Below are 21,679 nucleotides of genomic sequence, written 5' to 3'. Positions count from 1 at the left end.
ATCTAGTCCTACTGCTGTAATATTTACCAGGCAATAGATCTCCATTTACATCAATTCAATGGCTAGTCTGAGTCAGGTGCATCAAAACCTGTTACAATTAAAGTTACAGTACAGTGATGAATGTATGATAAATCAGACATACAGCAATTCAACCGAACTGATTTTTTTGAATGATTTTTCCTGATAAAATGTTCATCTTGTATGAGGTTATTTCTCCACAACATGAACAAAAGTTTATATAGCTAAAAGTCTTTTGAAGCAGCATAGAATCATAGAGTATCCTGAGCTGGAAGGAACCCACAAGGATCATTCAAGTCCAACTCCTGTCCCTGCACAGGAACCATGTGCTGGAAATGTCTAACTGCTTCTTCATCTCTATCAGGCTTGGTGCTGTGACCACTTCCCTGGGGACCCTGTTGCAGTGCCCAACCACTCTCTTGGTGAAGAACATTTTCCTAATATCTATCCTAAACCTCCCCTGACTCAGCTTCAGGCCATTCCCTCGAGTCCTGTCACTGGTCACCACAGAGAAGAGATCAGTGTCTGCACCCCTGCTTCCCCTCATGAGGAAGCTGCAGACTCTATCAAGTCTCCCCTCAGTCTCCTCCAGGCAGAACAAGCCAAGTGACTGAGCCACCCACTGCTCAGCAGGCTGCCCCTCTAGGCCCCCACCATCTTCACACCCTCCTTTGGACACTTGTAACAGCTTTAGATCTTTCTTACATTGAGGTGGCCAGAAGTGCCCCAGCACTCAAAGCGAGGCTGCACCAGTGCAGAGCAGAACAGGACAGCCACCTGCCCTGACTGGCAGGTGATGCTGTGCCTGATACACCCCGGGATTCAGTGTAGCTTAACAGAATTGTGTTTTAATGGTTTAAACCTTCTACTGTTAACCATTGTTTGCACTTTTATACCACAAAGCACATACTGACAACTCACCGGCTCAAGAACACTAAACAGAAAAGAGGCAACAAAAACTATATACATCTCATGAGAATATTTTCATTAGTCACATTCAGTCGGTTTAGTAGAAGTTGACTTATTTCAGAATGTGCATAAGAGTGGCTCTGCTCAAATGCAGTTTGATACAGCATTATTAAACTTACATACATGCATTTAAAACAAACAACTGCTCATGCTTTCCTGGCTGTTTCCAAGCCACTGCATCTGGTAAGACTTTTTAAAAAACTAAACTGTATTCTAAGTGAGATTTCATAGCATAGTTTATCAAGTGTCCCATTTGAAAAAAAAAGAACCCAACATTTTCTAAATTAATTAATCAGCTAGGCTTATGTTTATACAGTAATGGATGCACAGTATTCTATTTGAGCACATTAAAAACTCAGTTATGTCATTTATTATACTGTGTAGGCCATGCAGTAATGCTCACACAGCAGTTGGGATACTTGCAAACATATACAACTGGTATTGATTCCCATAAGTTATACTGAAATCCCCTTTTTAAGGACAAGCAGTCCCATGCCAGGTAAGTGATAGTGTACATGACAAATTCTTGCCCCATCTCTCCACAACTCATTAACTCAGTCCTGCTGGTACCAAGTTGTATTTATGAGATGCTGACTGAAGGTGATGAAAGCTGGGGCTTTCAGCAACTTTCCAGACCATAACATAAAGAGCAAATGAGAAGCAGCAGAGAAGAAGCTCTCATTTCATTATCAGAGGAAAGTAGATCCTAAAATACTTATGCTTTATATCATCAGGAAGCAAATTATGTTAATAAATGCTTATGAATTAATTAAAAATTCCAAGATAGTTAACTCCTAGCATTGGATGCAACAGGTTTATTTAAAAATACAGGTTCATATAAGTGATGTGAGCATTCTGATCTACTTATAGCAGTTCAAAGGTAATAAGCATAGTGTTTGAATCAAACAAGGCAGTAATTTCATATTATGAAAGAAACACAATTAAGAAATTAACTGAGCTCATCAGAGTAAGTATGTGTCATGTATTAGTGGCAGGAAACATGTCACTGGTTCTCTTGAAAATATTTCCCCACCTCATCTGGGTTCTGAATTTGTTCACAGGGAAAGTCCCGGGCTGCTGGGTCAGAAAATTCCTTCAGGGTCTGGCCCACTTTCTCCCATTCCCCACACCACTCAGGATTTTCCATGCCTGTGTCAGATGTCTCCTCAACCCCTCTGGACATCTCAGCCCTCACTCTAAAAAACTGCAGACCATCCAGAGAAAGCTTACCAGATAAAATACCAGGAAAGTGGTCTCTTTAACATTCAGGGGAAATTGAACATTCTTAAAATTTAAAGGAGAAGAAGGAGAGGAAAGGCTGGGAAGCCTCATCCCCTGCTCCCTCCTCTAACAAACTGGGTGCAGTTACTAATAAACCCCCAAAACATGCTATGGAAGCTAGGGAGGAGATTAGGATGGGTAAACAACACACCATACACATTTTGAACAAACCCCAGTACCTTTGTTAACTCTCTAAAAATCATAATCACCACACCTAGCAAATTTGCAATCCTAATTCACGCCATTCTTCTGTAAAAGCTACATGTTACAGACAAGACTGGAGCCATCTGTGGGTAAGAAAACTATTATTACCTCAAACAGGCCTATGGACCAGAGAGACACCAGTGCCTTAAGCCAGAGAGACATGAATTCAAGCAGCATGGCTACTGACTGCTTCATCCCAATACAGAGTAAGTAAAACCAAAATACAATTACTAAAGGTTTTTTCCACTTTCTTGAGCCCCACATTGGGCACCAAAATATTTGTCCTGGTTTGAGACAAAATTGGGAGGAAACGTCCAAAAGGTGTCTCCTCTGTAAAGGCAGATTCCAGCAGCCCCTTCCCCAACCAGTTTGGGAGAAAATCTCCTTGGAGAAAATGGAAAAAACCCTGCTTATTTAACAAGCAAAGTATTCATAAGCATGGAAAAGTGAATAATACATAACAATAAAGCCTCTCGCTGTTCTGAAGAGATGACAAATTCAGAGAGTCCTCCTGTGGTTCAGGGAGTCCTCTGTGAGTGTGGCTCAGCTCCTGCCCAGTCTCTGCAGGGCTCAGGCCCAGCATCCAGGCTGCAGTGCAGCTGCGATTGTTCTGGTGTTCGGACTGGAGAAAAGCTGACCAGTTCCAGGAAAAAGCCACTGTCCCAGGAAAAATTTTCTTGACTCAGCTCACAGAGCAGAAACTAGCTTAAAAAGCAAAGGAAAATTATACTCTCTCTATCCGTGCTGCAGACAACTCACCAAGAGAAAGGAACTCGAGGGAGAAGTGAAGCTTCTGCCAACAAAACTGCACACCATGGCTTCTCCCTCCCTTTGCTCTTGGATCCAGCCAAATCCAAAAGTCACAGAACTCAACATCCAGCATAAGCAGATGGTGGGGGACACAATACAGTACCACAAGTCACCCCAGGATACATGGTATGACAGAGATGGTCATTAGAGCCCTCAAATGAGTGGCGAAAATACAGCCGCTCTCATTTTTCTGTTTCTTAAACTTTTAACTTTCTCATCCATTGACTTTTACTCAGCAGTCCTCAGTATCCTCTAATACAGTGCTTACTTTTATAAAAAGCCAAGTCCTTTTTCACATATATGAGCTTTCCTAACACACAGAAAATAAATGCTGCGTTTTAAGCACTATCATCCTTAAGGAGTAGTTTCTTGAAATCCCTTAAGAACTATTCTTTCATCCTGATGTGAAACAAAGTAATTACTTACATTTAATATGAATAAAATGTATCATTTTAAAGGAACAGCCAGGACATACAAGAACTTGTGAACTCCAAGGATTTCATTAACGCAGTTCTAATACTTTTTAAAATATACCAATATTTGATGTCAGCTCCCAAGTAAATTTCAGAGACAAAATAAACATTGGTCAATAAAGCCAAATTCTCAGCAAAAATTTAAATGAGTGAATAATTCTAACTTAGCAAGGAGATCAACACTAGTACAATGTTATATCCTTATCAGCTACTCTGGAGTCTGTTTCCAGGCAACTCTCCAACTACCCTCCAGTTATCCTAAGAGTTACTTGTATTTTGTAGATGGAAGAATTACTGGGGCACATCTGAATTAGGAAACTAACAAAACAAACAATCCCCAGTTTTCTTGATAGAAATTGTGTAGCAATCTGAATGGCATTTAGAGAGAACTGCAGTATTATTCTCTAGACATCTGATGGAAATGCCATTCCACAGCTTTTACAAACTTGAACACTTCACAGAAGTTTTTAGGTTAGAAGACACCTCTTGAGATCATTTAATCCAACCTGTCTGCTCAAGCAGGGTCAGCTAAAGCAGGTTATCCTGGACTGTATCCACCTGGGTTTTGACTACGTCCACAGATGGGGATGTACACACTCTCTGGGCAACCTGTTCCAGTTTTGATCAACTTCATATTAAAAAAAAAGCTTTCTTGTTATCAGATAGAATTTAATGTGTTTCAGTTTGTACCCATTATCTCTTTGCCTGTCAGTGGGCACTACTGAGAACTGTTTGACTTCTTCATCTTCATTCCCTCCCATCAAGGAATTATATGTGCTGAAAAGAGACTTCTTTTCCCCCAGCTGAGCAGTCCCCAAACTCTCAACTTCTCCTTATGTAAACAATGCTCCAATACCTTAAACATCTTTGGGGCCCTGTGACTTGCTTCATGTCCTTTTTGTTCTGAGAACTGGACACAGCACTCCATATATCACCTCATCATATGTCTCCATATGTCACCTCTGTGCTGCACCACAGAGAGGAAGACCAATCCTCCTCAAACTGCAGGCAACTTCATTAAAATTACTGCATATTTACTCAGGTAGGAAGAAGAGATCCACCTGGGATCTCTTATTTAGTGTTAAATTCCCAATCAAGTAGAACATCATCTAGAACAGAACACTAATTGGGTTGGCAGGACCTTTCGACATGATCTGGTCTAATGTTAAAGTTAATTCAGATTGCTCAGGGCTACATCCAAAGAAAGTCTGAGTATATGTAAGGATGGCAATTATACAGCCTCTCTAGGAACTTGTCTCAACCCCTGGCTATCCTCATTGCGAATTAATTTATCTAGGTCCAGTTGGAATTTTCCTTATTCCATCTTGTATACTTTCTCACATATATTAATAATATACTAGCAGCAAGGAAACTTAACTTTTACTGCCATTATCCAAGTCTTTGTCAGAATCTTGGGATCATGTGACATATTTCTTCACTTTTTAGGCAAAGAGTAGTAACATTGTTTATCATATAAAAAATTATAAGTATGCTCAGTGTGAAAACTGCTTTTGATTTGATAGGAAACAAGAGGAATCAGGCTATTCTTATCCCCATCAGTTACTCATGAAAATGATCAGCAATTAGGTTTTGCATTTCTACCACGAGGGTTTTTCTTCATCCTTACTGAGCTCTCTATAAGAAGCCATATATTAGCACATAATGGTACTTCTGGGATATATATAGCATTTCTTAATGCTTACTCTTCTTTTATAGCCTAAAGTAAAGTAGAAAAGCAGGTTGCAAAATGCCAACATCTGTATTATTAGGCCATTGACAAATATGTAAACAAGAAAAATGCATTCAAGAAGCATTTCAAGAGAAAGGTAAAATTGTGTCACACAGTGTTCCAACTGCGTTGAACTAAATTCCAGGAACTTTTAAAAGGTAAGAGAAATCATAAAGTAAGTTCCTACAGACTTTATAATAATTGGCTGCTAGTAAAGAAGTGAGAATCAAATAAATGACTCCAGCAAGGGAAAGATGAGCAGATCTGCATTGTTAAACATTTCCGTAGCACACGAACATACTTGTCAGCTATAGCACACACTGTTTCTTCCCAGCTAGGGAAACAGAAAACAAGAAACAAGGTCATAGTAGTGGGAGAGGGAGATTGCCAGTGCAAGGAAAAAAAAATCATAACTCTGAAACAAAATTGACCAGAAATTGTCACAAGCATGAAGGAGACAATTTAACTTGAGTCTCTTGTATGCAGAGGTTGAAAGGAAAAAATATGTGATTTAGAACATATTATTAGCTGACCATTAAACATACTGAATGAAGATCTTGTGACTAGTTTGACACATCTCCCTGGAAACAGCAAATTTAAGAACTGTGATTATAGTCTTCAGAGGTATTGCAAGCTTAAAAACAACAATCTATCTCAGCAGAATCCAAACTTTTCAGCTAAAAGCAGCTGAAGAGTTAAGAATTAACTGTGATGGGCATATTTTAAAAAGGTATTTTCCTTCTGTTTCCTTGATTATTTTGTCACTATTCTGGATTTTTATTTTGAAGAATAGTTTGAATAGGCATGATTACATGTATCAGACACAAACATATCCAGAAATTTCCCAGAGGAAGTGAGACAAACTTAGAAAATTTTACAGACCAAATGGTCTGTTCAGTTACCCCAGTGTCCAATGTATGAACTGTGATCAGCTGTTGCTTTCTGGTTTGTTTGAGTTTTTTAAAACACAGTACAGGTATAGAAGGCCATGTAGCTGATTCTTCATGTGCAAATAACCTAACTGATGTTATTTTGGCTTTAAAGGCAAAGACTCTTTGTTATAGTATAAAACCTTGTATTATACCACAGTAGTTGTCTTTTGGTTTTTTTTTTCCCATAGGTAATTGATTTTTGATGAAGTGGGGTTAGCCTTTGAAGCATCAGAGATTGCTCACAAGGAGTGAAGCAATGGCAGGATGTTTACAAGAAATAAAACCAAGTTTTCTGTGCCTCCATTTGCCTTTGTGCTTGGTTAAAAACTGGTGCTCTATGGTGGAATTAGGATCTCTGGGCAACTAAAATATTGGTGGTATCCTCAACCTCTCCTGGTTTTCGCTCATGGCATGCTAACTTCCATGCACTTCGATCTGCTGTGTTACATCTCCTTCACCTTTTTATAGGGTATTGGAAAAAATGTTTTGTGGTTCTTACTATGTTCTATAGGCTGCAATGGAGAAGGCATTATTTCAGAGTTGCCTGATTGTGGAGAACCACAGGGCATGACCAAAGTAGTCATTTACAGTCCTGTGCTTTATATCAATTTCTAGCAATACTGTGTAAGTACAGAATCTAGCAAGTCTGTGTAAGCAGAGGAAGTAATGGTGGTGTGCTTTGGTAACATCTTAAAGAAGATGCATAATTTGGAACAAATACCTTGGTTCTTAATCAGGTGTTCTCCCTGCACCACGAACATCCTGCATCATCAGAATTACATTTTTGGTCTCCAGCCATTTACTTCACTTCTGCTGTCTCTGAATTAATGGAAATCCCACTTCTGTTGCCATTTCTATTATTATATAATCTCCAATACTTCTTAATTACTTTACCTATTGCTATCTGATTATATGCTTCTGCCAGTTCAGTTTCCTTTTATGCTGCTCTCTGCAATAGTATCACCTGCTTATTCTGAGGCTTCTCCAAAGAAAATCTGCTCTGCAATTAATGCTGCTTCAAGTCTCCCTGCTACTCCACAATGGAAAAAAATAAATCCATCAGTGATACTCAGAGCTACATTACCAGAAAAATTCCAGTGGTGTACTCATGCACATAGCACCTGATACAGCTGTTGTCTGCATGGGTAAGACTATGTGTCCTCCATAGACTTCCAGGATCTTTAGGTTATAGAGCAAACAATTTGCCAATTTGATGCATGTTTCTTTCCAGGGGAAAAGTATAACAGTATGAATATGGTTTCAAGTTTGCTAATCAAGTCACAACGTCGTCTGTGCTTTTTCACAAATGGCTACTTGCTATAATTCTATTACTTTTTAAAAATCCTTGTTTCTGTCAGTACTATATATCCTCTTCCATTCTATACTGCATTATACACATATATTATATAAAAATACCTATTATAGATATTTTTTCCACTATCTTTTGCCCTCAAATTATTAAAGCCACTTACATAAACATACACAGCTCAGCTAAACAATAACCTGGAGCCTTCAAATAGTTTTATAGAATTTCATGTCTTAATTTCCATTAAATTAAAAGATAAATGAAAACAATGGAAACAAAGTGTAAGAAGCCTCCAGTGACTCCTACTAAAATTGCTACTAACAGATTTTGTTTCTTACAGTTGAAAACTGGCAGGAATACAAATCAAATTGTATCACACATGTCAAACAGCTTCACAATTATGCAATCAACTTGCACTGCAAATTAAAAACAAGACTTGCTACTAGATCTTAAGTCAAAACAAATTTAAAACGTCAATAAGCTCAGCAAAAGCAATCCTCAGCAAATCTACTCATGTCTGTTATGATGGCAGAACCAGAAAACAGAGGCTTGAAAGGAAAGAGAAAAGTGGCAACCAAACTGCCTCATCTTTTACAAGACAAATTAATGACATTCACAATGTCTTAGGGAGTTAACTACTCTACTGCAATCAATTTTCAACAGGAGTTCTATTTCCCTCTCTCTCAAGAATAAAACCTTTAACTTAATAATACAATGCTGGGTGGACTCCATTTCATTTGAACTGCATGGGACTCATTCATAGAAACTGTCACTTTGTCAGCCCACTAAAACAGTCAGCTTCATCAGAGAAAGCCTAATACAGATACCTGTGAATTTAAATAGTAAAAAAATGTTTCTTCTGGATAAACTAAGAGAAAATAGGGGGCAGACCAAGATACTAAGCTTCACATCTTCCTATGATCTTTTTTTGACAGCAATTTAATATCTATATGTATATAGAGATTCAAGGTCTGTGCAGCAACATGTTCCATATGATCCTGTCCATCCAATCATATGACTATAGTTACTGTGGAATTTGGCCTACTGAGTTAGATAAAAAACTTTCCATAAGAAAAAGCAGAAATAAAAGCTCTTTAGGTATTTTAGATGTTTTTAACAGTTCCCATTAACAAATGAGACTCGCTGCATATAATATTTCACTGAAAGCATTATCTTAAAATTCTAATAATTTTTATCCACGATACTAATGTTAACAATTAAGCAAAACTGATACATTTAGTTGATTCTTCATGTGAATAATGTGCTAGTTTTAAAGAGTGATAAACTCGGGATTCTAGCCAGAACCTATTCTCAGGTGAGCAATCAGCCCATAACTTGGCATCACCTGCCAGTCCTGCAGTGACATTAGCCTAGGAAGTTTCACTGCTGGCTTGCCCAACCTTAGTTCCATGACTGCATGAAACCAAAAAGGGTTGCATAGATGGTGTCAGTGCCTGACATTATCATCACTGAGTTTTCTGAAGAAAAGATGGATAAAACAATTCTCAAGTAAGCAAAATAGGTTTAATATTGTTTTTGCAATTACAAAATCCTGGCCTTCAGACTCTGCCTGCATGTAAACAGCATATTCTTAGTTTATGTGCATTTAATCAGAATGAACACAAAATCAACCAAAACCTGTGAGATCACATGTACCATCCCTGCACCTTGAACTTCCTCTCGTAGTGCTTGGAAGTCTGAATTCAGCAGAGTGCTAATGAGATCATGTGGCTTTTAGCTGAGTAGGCTGTGGCAGTTTGGACTCCCTGTTTTTAGGGTTGTCGACAGAGCAGGGTTGAGTCTTTCTCAGAATACAAAGAATATACATAATCCTGCTTTTACAAAATTGTTCTGTCTGATGAAGCTCATTTTCACATTTCAAACTCATCCAGTCTCATCAACTAGACATGATTGTGGACTACTTGGCTACAAAATTCTGTAGGAAGAAAATGTTGGTGAAAAATGTAACTAATACTTCAGGAGATTGCATGCTTTTGAGTCTAAAATTAATTCTTAAGCATATCAGTACAGGCAAAGGCCTTCTAGAGAAGATGTATGAATACAACAAAATAATACCTGTTTTGGTCCTTAACTATATAATGGCACTTAATGAAAACATCTAACAAATGTACAAACTGGATCATTGTATCAAGAATCTTGTTTTGTATATAGAAAAACAGATCTTCATTTCCTCCTTACAAAAATCACAATCTTATTAAAATCACTACATTCCCCTGCAGGGATATCTTTACTTAAATGGCAGGTTAACTATATTTAAGTTACATCTTTAGGCCTGGATTGTATAAACATTACTGTCTTACTTCACTATGCATGCCCAGAGTCCATGCAAGCCTACAGTCCTCATTAAAATTGTGACTATCAGCTTTCATCAAGCTTTAGTCTGAAAGTCCATGCAGGAATGTAAAGATATATGTAACAGTCACTTCCTTTTATCTTAAAAAACTGTATAAAATCAGCAGAGAGCATGCATCATTCTTTACTATTGTTTCATACCTCACTGCTATTTCTAATCTGCATTGCAAGAGTTCCAAATTCTATAGTGACTGTCAAACACTAAGAGATTTTATGAGATGAGATTTATCAGATATAATAGCTCAGCTTCAGATTGCCAGCTGCCTTTTCACTGTATCAACACACTTGAAAAAGCACAAACATACTCTAAACATTTTTACTTGCAAAATCTTTCATATTTTGTAATGAACTGAGCTCCCATAAATGTTAAATACATTTCAAGAGTGGTTTTCTAAAGCAAATGATAAACTATGCTAAAGATATCAAATTTCTGACTTTTCTACATTAGTACAATCTGTATGCATTTTACTGAGTTTTTTTAGATGTAACTATGCTCTTCAGTGCTATAATAACTTTAGGTTCTAGAGGCGCAAAGCTAGAAGGTTTCACCTATCAATTCATATGGCAAATCTCACTCCATTCTAATCTAATATCCTTGGGAAGCTTTTAAGAATAAAAGGCATAATACTCTTAAAATTATTTCCCTTTATCATGAATGCATAGATAAGAATATGAAATTTTGACAAGGAATTTGGCTTATGAGAACTTGTTGATTCATGTAACACATAGTCTGCTCCTATCACCATCATGCTGTCTATTTAATAATTCACATTTAAATACAAGGACTCAGTTGCCACAGCTCAGTAGGAATAAAATTAAGGCGATTTACATTTTTCCTGCTGAGAAGTCTGGAATTCTGTCTAGCATTTTATCCTGTGTCTTTTAAACTTGTCAGAAACGCTGGTGCCATCATAACCCTCTATCAGTCAGGAACTAATGTATTTGGGGGTTATGTCTTCCATTATGCATCAACTTACCAAATTCATAACAGAAACCATTGTTACAAAATATATCTAAAACAGATAATTTCAAAAACAGACTAGCGATTCAGTTTTACCTGATATCTTTTAAATCCATTGTACAATTTTCTTAATTGCATCTGTTTTTCTTAACATTTGTACTAGTGAAGCAATACCTTTCCCCTGCCTTTTTCTTCATATATCAGTGGATAGTACAAAAAACTCAAGAACAGTTGAAAACTGTCAAGATGAGGTACTGAAACAGCTTTCTTATAATTCTATTTAATGTTAATGTCCCTCAGTCAATAAGGACAAGCTAATGAATTTCAGTAGAGAGACTCAATAACACGTCTGAAAACTAGTGCTTTTGGTACAATTAATGTGGTGCTAACAAAACCACATAACAAAGATAGCCACAAAGAAGAGAAATGGAAAACATACTGGTTTGTTGTAGATAGATTGCATCCAGTCACTTTTTTGAAGAAGGAAAAAGTAACTCCATAGTTTGTCTGGATTTTAGGAACACCTGTCCAAATCTTTACATACAATTTTTACTCAGTAAAAAAGTCAATTTTACTGTGTTTGTTAGAGCAAACATCTTTGCTATGAACATGACCTCTCTATGGTGTTATTGTTCAAACCACTGTCCCTGATGTAAACAGGAGCCAATTTGAATGGCACTTAGTGGCTAAAGAACAATAAACTTGTAACCACTTCAGGAATACTGTAATTTATTTAGCATAGACAAAGTGCAATGGAGAGCCCTGCTTCTTTGATAAGTGCTTTTTTTCAAAACAGCAGAACACAGAAACATTAGTCAGAGAAGATGCAAATATTTACTATTAAAAAGTGAAAGGTACATGGTACTCTTGCACAGAATTTTCTCCCGTCTGTTTATGTTTTTCTCATACAAAGTGCTTGAACAGTGACTAAGGTGATTAAGGGCCTGAAGCTTCTGCCATTTGAGAAGAGTCTGAGAGAACTAAGGTTGTTTAGCCTTGCTCAGAGCATGTTCTTAGCAATGTGTATAAATACCTGAAGGGGGAAGTAATAAGACAGAGCAAGAGACTTCTCAGTGTTTTCCAGTGACAAGACAAAAGGCAATGGACACAAACTGAAACATAGGAAATCCCATCTAAACATTAGGAAAAAAAGTCTACTGAGAGAGTGAACAAATTTAGAATCTATCTACACAAGGACAGACAGAGAGAGAGAGTTGGGAGTGTTTAGTCTGCAGGAAAGAAGGGTCAGGGGAGACCTTAGCATCTGTAAATTCTTGATGAAGGAAGAAGTGAAAAAGACTGAGAGAGAATCTTAGTGCCCAGCGAAAGGACAAGAGGCAATGGACACGTATTGAAACATGGGAAACCCCACTTAAACATCAGAAATAGGTGTTTTTTACTGTCAGATTGTTGGAACACTGGAATTATTTGCCTAGTGGAGCCTCCATCACTGAAGACTTTCAAAACTAAACTGGATAAGGTCATGAGCAATCTCTTCTATTGATCCCACTTTAAGTAGGGGAGGTGGAATCTCCGAAGATCCTTTCCAACCTCAGTGATTCAGGGATTGTGTGAAATACTATCTAGAATTACTCACTAGGTCAGGAACATGTTCACTTCATGCAGATTTAGGCTACCTACAAACAGAAAGTGTATAAAGTGTTACCCACCCCAGCTGAGTCTGACCTGTATCATAGGTGAATGCCATGGTGAGTGCTGGGCTCTGGTCTCACACCATGACATTGATCTCTCCTGAGACCAATGGTTACGAGGGATACACCCAAGTCTGCACTGGCTCTGTCACCTCCTTTGTCTACATTATCTTCTGGGATCCACTATGCTGAGCATCATAATATCAACCAAACAAAAGCCACTGGGTTCTCCTAAAAATCAGTACAGATTGGTATCAGATTGCACAGCAGCTTTGTGTCCATTCTCATTTGTCATTCTCATTTGCTCCATGACATGTATAAAAATTTAAATGATGAAAAAGCTACTATTTACTAATTTAAGGACAAAGCCACCAGCATAGTAAGCTTCCTGGAAAAGTGCATAACAGCAAAATACACAGTCCTGTTAAACTGGGTAAATGGCTGCTTTGCATGGCCCAACTTCTCTCATTTTTCCCTTCATTCAAGTTTTTCTATTTCCCATCTCTCTTCTGCATTCCCTTGCTTCTGTGGGTTGCTACATTTCTTAGAGGCACCAAATTTTAACTCAAAATCTGATGAACAAATTTAGCTTCCAAAGACATAATTGTGTTTTCAAAATAGGATAGGCTTTGGGGTAGAGATGTTATTCCATGTTATTTATGTAACAGGAGTCTAAATCCTTCTTGAAGAGGAAAACTCAACAATCTCAAATTGCAGAAGATGTTGTTTCACAGTACAGAACTCTACTCAATCAATTAAGTTTTATATTCAGTTCACTACTTGACTTTAGAACACCTACAACCCAATTGTCCTAGAGGAGAATGCCATTTCAGAAGTTGATAATTCAGGCTGGAAAAAGGCTCTGTGTTAGGTGTGGTTCACGATGAAAATGAGGGTAGCCATATTCAGGGTTCAGGCTATGTATTATCACAACTCCAGGGAAATCTAGGCAAAACTCTATGGACTCAAGCTTTAATTATGTCTATTTTCTGCTTTTCTGAAAGCACCAAGGAAATCATACACCTTGGGAATTCTAGGGCAACTGTCAACTAGTGTTCCCCAGGAAAAGAGCTCTGTTGAGCAAAACAGCCACAGAGGTGTGCCTTTTGGTCTTCTGTGCATAAAGGAAGAGTCTGTGTATTTCGGGGCAGAGAGGGCCAAGGGAAGACAGAGGATGGAAAATTGTCACCTCTACAAGAAAAGAAATCAGAAGAAAATCTAAAGGTCGACTGCAGTATTTAGTAAAGGAGAAAGACAAAAGCTGATAAAAAGAAAACGATTTGTTTTTTGAAAGGGAAAAGCAGATCCATTATTTGAACTAGCTAACCCCATTAATAACAGAAGTGAACAGATACATGAGCATAATCTAATCACACAAGGTCCAGGGCAAGCTGGCTGGGTCCCATTTACTGAAACACCTGACAGTATTTTTATTGGTATTTAACAAAACTGCCTAGATTACACTTAGGGCAAATATAGCCAAATATATCCATTTAGCTAATACCTTCAGCTGCAGTGGAAACATACCCTTTTGAGAGTCCATCTGCTCTAAAAAGTCTCCAACATAAACTGTGTTAAAGTAAAGGATGCATTACTGAGCCTGTTTTACATAAAGACTAAAATATTTCTAGCTGTTTCCTAATAAATTTTTGATGTCAGCAACACAGGAAGATATGACTGCCTAGGAATTAAACCTCCAACTCTCAAATTCCAATACAATGTGTTAATCACAACATTCGTCTTCATCTGAATGTTAATTTGACATGCATTTAAACCAGACAGCTAATCTCTGAGGTAGGAGAGTTTATTTAAAAAATATAGCCATACTGAAACTCAGCCTACATTTTGCCTCATACTGCTATTGATACCAGCTCCTGAAAATAGTCAAGATATTGGCAAATAGAACAGGATTGGTAAAAAATTGAGAGTTAAGTCTCAAATTTTCAGCATATGGAGGCAAGTAAAACATTTTGCAAGATAAAATATTTGAAGATAAAAAGCTGGATTCTTTAGAACTTCATGCCTTATGTAGTATGTGTCTGTGTATTTATAGATACAAAATTTTATACGCTTGTGACTGAAACAGAACTTTGTGTTTTAATTGCATTTTTGAATTTGGTTTTAAGCAAGAGCAAATGATCATTTAAGATGGCAAAGATTCCCATCAACTCATCTTTCTTTTTCATATTAACAAACATCTCATGAACATGAATATTGCTGTTTACATAGCCTAATCCCACATAATACCATCATGATTTCCTGAAACAAGTTATTTTTATGTCTCCATGATGTTTTTAAATGTACTTTTACCTCTGCTGTGATGAAGAGATTGTTAATACACATCTAGAGCTGATATAGTGTTTTACAGCTATACATGACTTATTAAAAAGGAAATAAAAATGCCAAGTTACGCTCATTTACAAAGCAGCAGTTAATAATAACTGAAACGGAAACACTGTTTCATTTTATGTTTGTAATTAACTGAAAGTAATTTTGGTTGGAAACAGAAGAATGCTGTTACAGATTCACTCTGTAGTGAGGTTTAAATATATTATCTCCATCATTGCAGCATGGTTAGAAATGTGCTTGTAAACTACTCCCATTCCACACATGCACAAGTACCACAGTCTCCCAATAACAAGGGGTGAAGACATCAAATAGAGGATACCATCAGTGTCCACAGTGCATTGATAACTGGGAGAACAAAGTGTCATTCCTTTTAACTCCTGTAATTCTTATGTGAGAAGATTCCAGTGCATTATCTAATACAAGTGTGCTGGAAGTCTGTGGACTATTCAGAACTGAAGTGGTCCTCTGGTCTACTGCTCTGTTGCACCTCTCAGTCCTAAAGCCACAAAGATGGCATTATAGTCTCAAGGGTGTTTTGTTATGCTTCTGCACAGGCAGAAACTGCTCATTTGAGACTGTCAAATTTCTGTTCTTTTTCTAGTCCCTTCCTCACACCTCCCAAACCCAGGAGGTTAGACACTGTAAGTACCTTCTACTCTAAAGTACTTCCAATACTTCATAAGCACTCAAGCAAACTCTCTACTTCACAGTGGAGTCAGTGACTCACTTCACTAGCATGTGAGCAGAGATGAAGAAAGAATAAAGTTTTCACACAATATTCAAACAATGTTATGTAAAGAAAACTACTCACATGAGGAACACTAGACTGCTTACATCCCTACGGACTCTGTGTCAACAAAAATAACAGTAACCTTTTTTCTCTCTATTCCCAAAACAGCGGAGAGAGTAAACCTGCAAAACTCGGTAAATTCCAGCAAAAAATTCAGTTCCACCAGAGACTGATGCCAAATATGATATTCCAGATCTCATTTCTCCAAAAAAGGAATGCATTATGTTAGACAGGAGTAGGCAGAAACACAAGACATTTAGTAAAAACATCCAAAACGGCTCCTGCACAAGAAAATTGATACTCCAGTTAGAGAAAGTTGAGGATTATGTAATGCACACAACTGTATAAGTAGTCTGTTTTCTGCAGTGAAAGGAATGAAACAGAGTACTTACTGACCTAAATACAAACTTTTGTCCAAGACAAACATAAATTCTTATTTTTCAATTCTTGACCAACTTCAATGGGACACACAAATACATACCTTGAATATCTTTTATGTGTGGATTTCCTTCTCAGTCCGAGTTAGAAATATTCATCTCCCGTACCACGTGACCTAAGAAAAGTGTTCAAAAGCACTAAGGTTATCTGTAAAATACTGTGCTCCTCCTTCCTGAAAAATGTTTTGTTATTCAGATGCTCTCTATGGCTTTTTATAGCTTAAGTCTCAAATGCTTAAATCCTCTTGCTACTGGGCTTGGCTAGGACAGAATTAACTTTCTTCCCAGCAGCTCATACAGCCTTTTAGTTACCTGCCCAAAACAGTGCTGACAGCACACAAGCTTCTACCTATTGCTGAGCAGTGCTTGGCCAGCACCAAGGCCTTTTCTCTTTCTCACTCCCACCACAGTGAAGACTGTTGGGGTGCAATAAATTGGGAGAGGATGCAACCAGGCAGATGATCTGAACTAGCCAAGGAGATATTCCATGCCATGTAACACCACATTCAGTCATGACAAGGAGTAACAGAGGGGCTTAGGGGATGTTAGCTGCCATTTCCTTGGAAATGTTCATCAGTCTTCCTGTGGGATGTGGACACCAATTGCCTTTGCCCCACTTGTTTTCTTTCCCTTCTCTCGTCTTTCATCTATCCTTCACTTTATAAACTTTTAATTTTTTTTTTTTACCTCAACCCCCACATTTTCTTACTTTTTCTCTTCCCTCATGGACAGGGAAGTAAGCGATTTGTGGTGCTTAGCTGCCCACTGGGCTTAACCCACAAAAACAACATAATAAACAAAATTAGTTATTTCCCACCTTTCTGTTGTGCTGCCCAGTGATGTATGAGTAGGTACTGGGGGTTTATTCACACTTGTGACTAAGCCTGTATTTGTGTTACAAGCAGGTATAGGCTGTCCCATTTCTCCAAGGCCAGATGCAGATGTGCATGGTATAACACGACCAACATCTCTGAGGGATGGAAAGAATGCAGGAGTGGGCTGGGTGCCAGATGAATTACTTACCCAGGCAGCATCCAGCTCAGTTTCTAGTTTGCCTATAGGTCAATTAGTATAATCAGAATAATTTTGTGTAACTCTATACATTGATTATAAGTTGTCAGCATAAATGCTTTCAGTGTACTTGCCCCAAAGTAAACACAAAAATTCTACCAAAACATAGCCATGTACTGTACATGCTTCTCACCTTGGGGAGAGGATGTGTGAAAAGATTGTGACAGATGTTCGGGACATTGTTTACTATGCTGCTGGAAGATGTTTCATTTATATGGTAATAAATACATTATAAAAAATCATACAGATTTATGGCATAATCTCAGACAGATATTTATATCAAGTAATTAAATCTTTTTAAGACAGGGAATATACTAGATACAAATGATAGTATTTTTAGGTGTTATCCCACTAAATACTTGTTGCTTTTACTGCATTCATAGAAAGGTACCATTTGTATTACTGAATATTTTTAATGTCCTCTCACTGAGCATTAAAATGCTGTATAACATCAAAAATAAAACCACTTAGCATTAAATTTTCATACATAAATTTTATGGGTAAAATAGAAATCAAATGTACAGAGTCTAAGTTAGAAGCCATTGCAAGCAATTTTCCCTATTGACTTTAAGGGTATTTGACCCTGTGGTTTTTGACTCTTAAAATAAACACTGCATCACTGTCACATATGAAAAATATTATGAATAGTGAAGAACTAGTTTAATCTACTTAGGGCAAACTGAGAGTCTCCTAAAGGGGCTTAAAGATTACTGTACTTCTGAACCAAAGCTCTATCTTGCATACCACTGAAATATTGCACAAAGATGGCTTAAAGAATGTGCTTATTAACAGGGATATTTATTGATCATAACAAAATATTTCTTTTCTGTCAGTGGTATGAAAAAATTGCCACAATGAAGAGAAGGAGACTTTAAGATAGGAATCCTGACTTCTTATGGTTCCTAAGCATATATTAGTTTTATTTACACAATATACACCCCTGTGTTACTTTAGGGAAGCTGGGCATACAATTCCACACAATATTTATTTTCTCTAACCTTATTTTAAAAATAAATATGAGTCATTCAATTGAGTCTGAGTTTCTTCTTTCTGAAAGAATTCTGGAACGCTGATCTTGGACCATTCTGCACCTTAGCTAGTTTGTTTTCATTAATGGTTAAAACAACACATCTTTTCTAGGTTTATTTTTAAAGAACATAAAAATATAAATGGAGAAGGGTTTAATACAGAACAAGCAAGGAACAGTATTTTTACAGAAAACTTAATGGCTAAGCAGATGTCTAACCTACTTTGAGACCAACATGTTATGCAAATACAGTACACAGCTCTCCCTTGTATCCCAGGGCTATCTTTTGCAGGACTAGCTGTTGCTTTACTTTCCACATACTTTTTGAATATTACTCCTTGAAACAGAAGATAAAAGAGCATTTAAAATTTAAATAGTCAGGTATTTTATAAGGGACCCTATCATGCCTTTATAAAGTGCTGACAAACCACACTAAATGTGCTGTACTTGAAAATGCCTCACCTGATTAATGCCATACTGCTGTCTTTTTGTTATAGATGGCCCTCTGTTCTGCTTTTTCTGAATTAGCAATCTGAATTCTGGAGAATTTCAGGTAATTGCACAAAGAACTCTCTGCCAGGACTGTGTGCAATTAAACTTCCAAAAGTTACAGCAAAGATTGACAGCAGAACTTTTACTGTAATACATATCAAGTAAAAAAAGGCCAATCATCTAATCGGAATTGCACTAAAAATATTAATTTTCTTCTGAAGTTCAACAGATTATTTTGACTAAAGCATCCTTCTTAATTTACTATTGTAAAGAGTGATCTACAAAAATCATTACTAGTTTCAAATGTTAAAAAAATTAAAAACACTTAATATTAGTCTGAATCGGTCTGTTTTTTATTACCTCACTTTCTAAGATACAGTAATTTGATTTTCTTTTAATCAGTTAGAATGAATAATCTGGTTTTGAATACGACTTACTTTATCTCAAATGTTTCCATTTAGTTCATGAAAGATAATACCAAGAGATGGCTTGATTACTATCTGCAAGTGACATCTTAGCTTTACTTTAATAAGCTGTACTCCCAGCCATTCATGATAAAGCATGTGTGCCAAGAACTCTATCATTCTTTTAGGTTTTCTCGATACAACTTTCAAGTTTTCTGCATCCTTCTTGACGTGCAATTGCCAGAATCAAGTTCAGAATGAGTGGTGATCACAGCATTAACAACCACTGAATCAATGTAATTCAACAACTGCTTGATATTCCCCTTGCCCATTCATCTAAAACTACCTTCATGCTTTTGTCTCCCCTTGACACTGGCAGCTGATTATACCATGACCCTTCAAAACTCCTTTAGAAGTCTGGGCTTTGTGAGGGAAGAATGAGGCACTCTGTAAATAGAACTTACAAATAGTTTCTACATAGTGATTTCTCTTTTGCTATCTATCCTATTCTTCTATTTTATTATCTTAGATCTTAGCTCTGGAATATGCACATGGAAGTGTCTAAGACTTCTATTTGAACTTGTCTAATGTTAGAGAGTTTAATTACATTTATACGGAATGTATGAATTTTAGAATTACTTCCATGTGATATTTTCTGCTCTTTCCCTCATGAAAAACTGAACACTGCAGACTTATTTCTGCAGTTTTAAGTATGGAAGGAGTTGGCAGGACATGATGCTTAGCCTTCCCCATTTACATTGTTTGCTTCCACCTCCTTTATGATACTTTTTTGATTCATAATTAAGCTGACTCTCACATTTCAATCAAACACCTACTGTAGAGAAATAATGATTATATTACTGTAAGAAAAGTGCCAGATTATGTCTCTATTTAATTTTTACCAAAGCACTGGTCATTACATTTGTGTCATCTTGTTAAACTAATTTTTTCATGAGTTTCTCCTCTCTCTGCTCCTTGTTCTTCTGGCTACCCTGAACACAGAATGAACAAACTTCTGGTAGCAGCACTTTACATCAGCTGACACTGGCACTTAGAAACAGTGAGATCATGGCTTGAATTGCATACAGTGGATACTGAACAGGTGTTTTTATGAAAGAGCACCTGGGATATGGGCTTGGAAAACATGCACAGAGACCTTCCAGTCTTCTGTCTTGAAATTTCAAAGACAAAGGTTTTGAAATTGTACCAGAAAGTTCACCTAGATAAGATTAAGAAAAATCAAGCCATTTCTTTAGGATTAGGTGACTGATTTCAGTCAGTAAACTTTTGGCCTGATGAGTCATTACATAGCACAATTCTGGAGATAATTAAGAGAAAAAAAAAAAAGTAATTTTAGTACTATGGAAATGAAAAAGAGCAATTAAGGTTTTCTAAATTTAAATAACATTTATTGGGTTTTAACCATCTGATTTTAAATGAAAGACCCTTTTTCTTGCTTTGTGCAAATTCACAGGTTTACATTTAAATTTAGAACTTCTGAAATAAGTATAAAGGATTCAAATTGTGGGCCCTTAAATTAGCAGGAATGCTTACTAGTGCCTTCAGTGAAAACATTCAGAAATAGACCAAGGTATTTTCTAGGTGAATAACGACAAAGCATTGTATAAATGTGTGCAATATTTCAACTTTTTCAGGGTTAAAAAAATGAATTGTCTTTTGGTTTTATATTGTGGAGATTGAAGAACGCATCTCAAGTAGTATGTACAAATGGTTTTCCTTCCTACATCCTAAGGAAGAAAAAATGTCATACTCAAAACATTTTTAACAGTGGCAAAAATGTAGCACTAGAAAATTGACCTGACTTTTTGGCAAGTTTCCATATTAACAAAAAAAAAAAAAAAGTTTTCTTACATATAGGACACTTCATTTGATTAAAGGATGAAACATATCTTAGTGGATACCATGTACAACAGAGTAGGAGCTATGCTAGTCAGAACACATTTAAACATAGTTTTTCTAGTAAAAAGTCATCTTTGCCTGGCCTGCACAGACTCATTGGAACTATTTTACATGCTATCATCTACGCTAAGCAAGGTTTGTCTTCCAGAGCAGACAGTGACCTGAATTCCAAGAAAAATATTTAGAATTTCATACCAGGACTTGAACTCTAGATTCTTCTCAACAAATCCTTCTGGGATTTTTTTTCAGCATACACAGGTTTCTTCTTATTCCAAAATTTATCTTCTACTTGGATTTTGATCAGTTCCTTGTGTTTGTGAAAGAAGAAGGAACATGCAAAGAAAAGAGACAATGGAAAAATAGACTCTGAATATGAAGTCTTGCTAACTCAGAAGTGTTGCAGAGAAAAGCACAAGCATGAGACCTAAAAGCAAATGACTGTAAGCATATGCTTACACAGACAGCAACTCCAGCCCCCCTT

At 36.9% G+C, this 21,679-nt stretch overlaps 1 protein-coding gene across 8 annotated transcripts in view; it reads right to left on the bottom strand.

Annotated features, from left to right (window-relative positions):
* The window catches only part of PCGF5 (polycomb group ring finger 5), a 103,076-nt gene that overhangs the window by 35,413 nt on the left and 45,984 nt on the right, over nt 1-21,679 (bottom strand). For 5 of the 8 annotated variants that reach the window (XR_015805154.1, XM_088169117.1, XM_014875359.2 and 2 more), the window contains exons 2-3: nt 21,394-21,505; nt 16,329-16,400 (exon numbers count right to left, since the gene is read on the bottom strand). The exons of 1 other annotated variant lie outside the window; for it this stretch is intronic. The gene's annotated coding sequence lies outside the window, so the exon portion shown is untranslated. Of the gene's footprint in view, nt 1-16,328; nt 16,401-17,101; nt 17,255-21,393; nt 21,506-21,679 lie in introns of all 8 variants that reach the window. 2 more of the 8 variants (XM_014875360.2, XM_088169119.1) reach the window with 2 other exon arrangements.

This window comes from Sturnus vulgaris, chromosome 8, assembly GCF_052056855.1.
Source record: "Sturnus vulgaris isolate bStuVul1 chromosome 8, bStuVul1.hap1, whole genome shotgun sequence".
Classification (NCBI taxonomy): Eukaryota; Metazoa; Chordata; class Aves; order Passeriformes; family Sturnidae; genus Sturnus; species Sturnus vulgaris.
The sequence above is the reverse complement of the archived record's forward strand: the minus strand, read 5'-3'. Positions and strand labels throughout refer to the sequence as shown.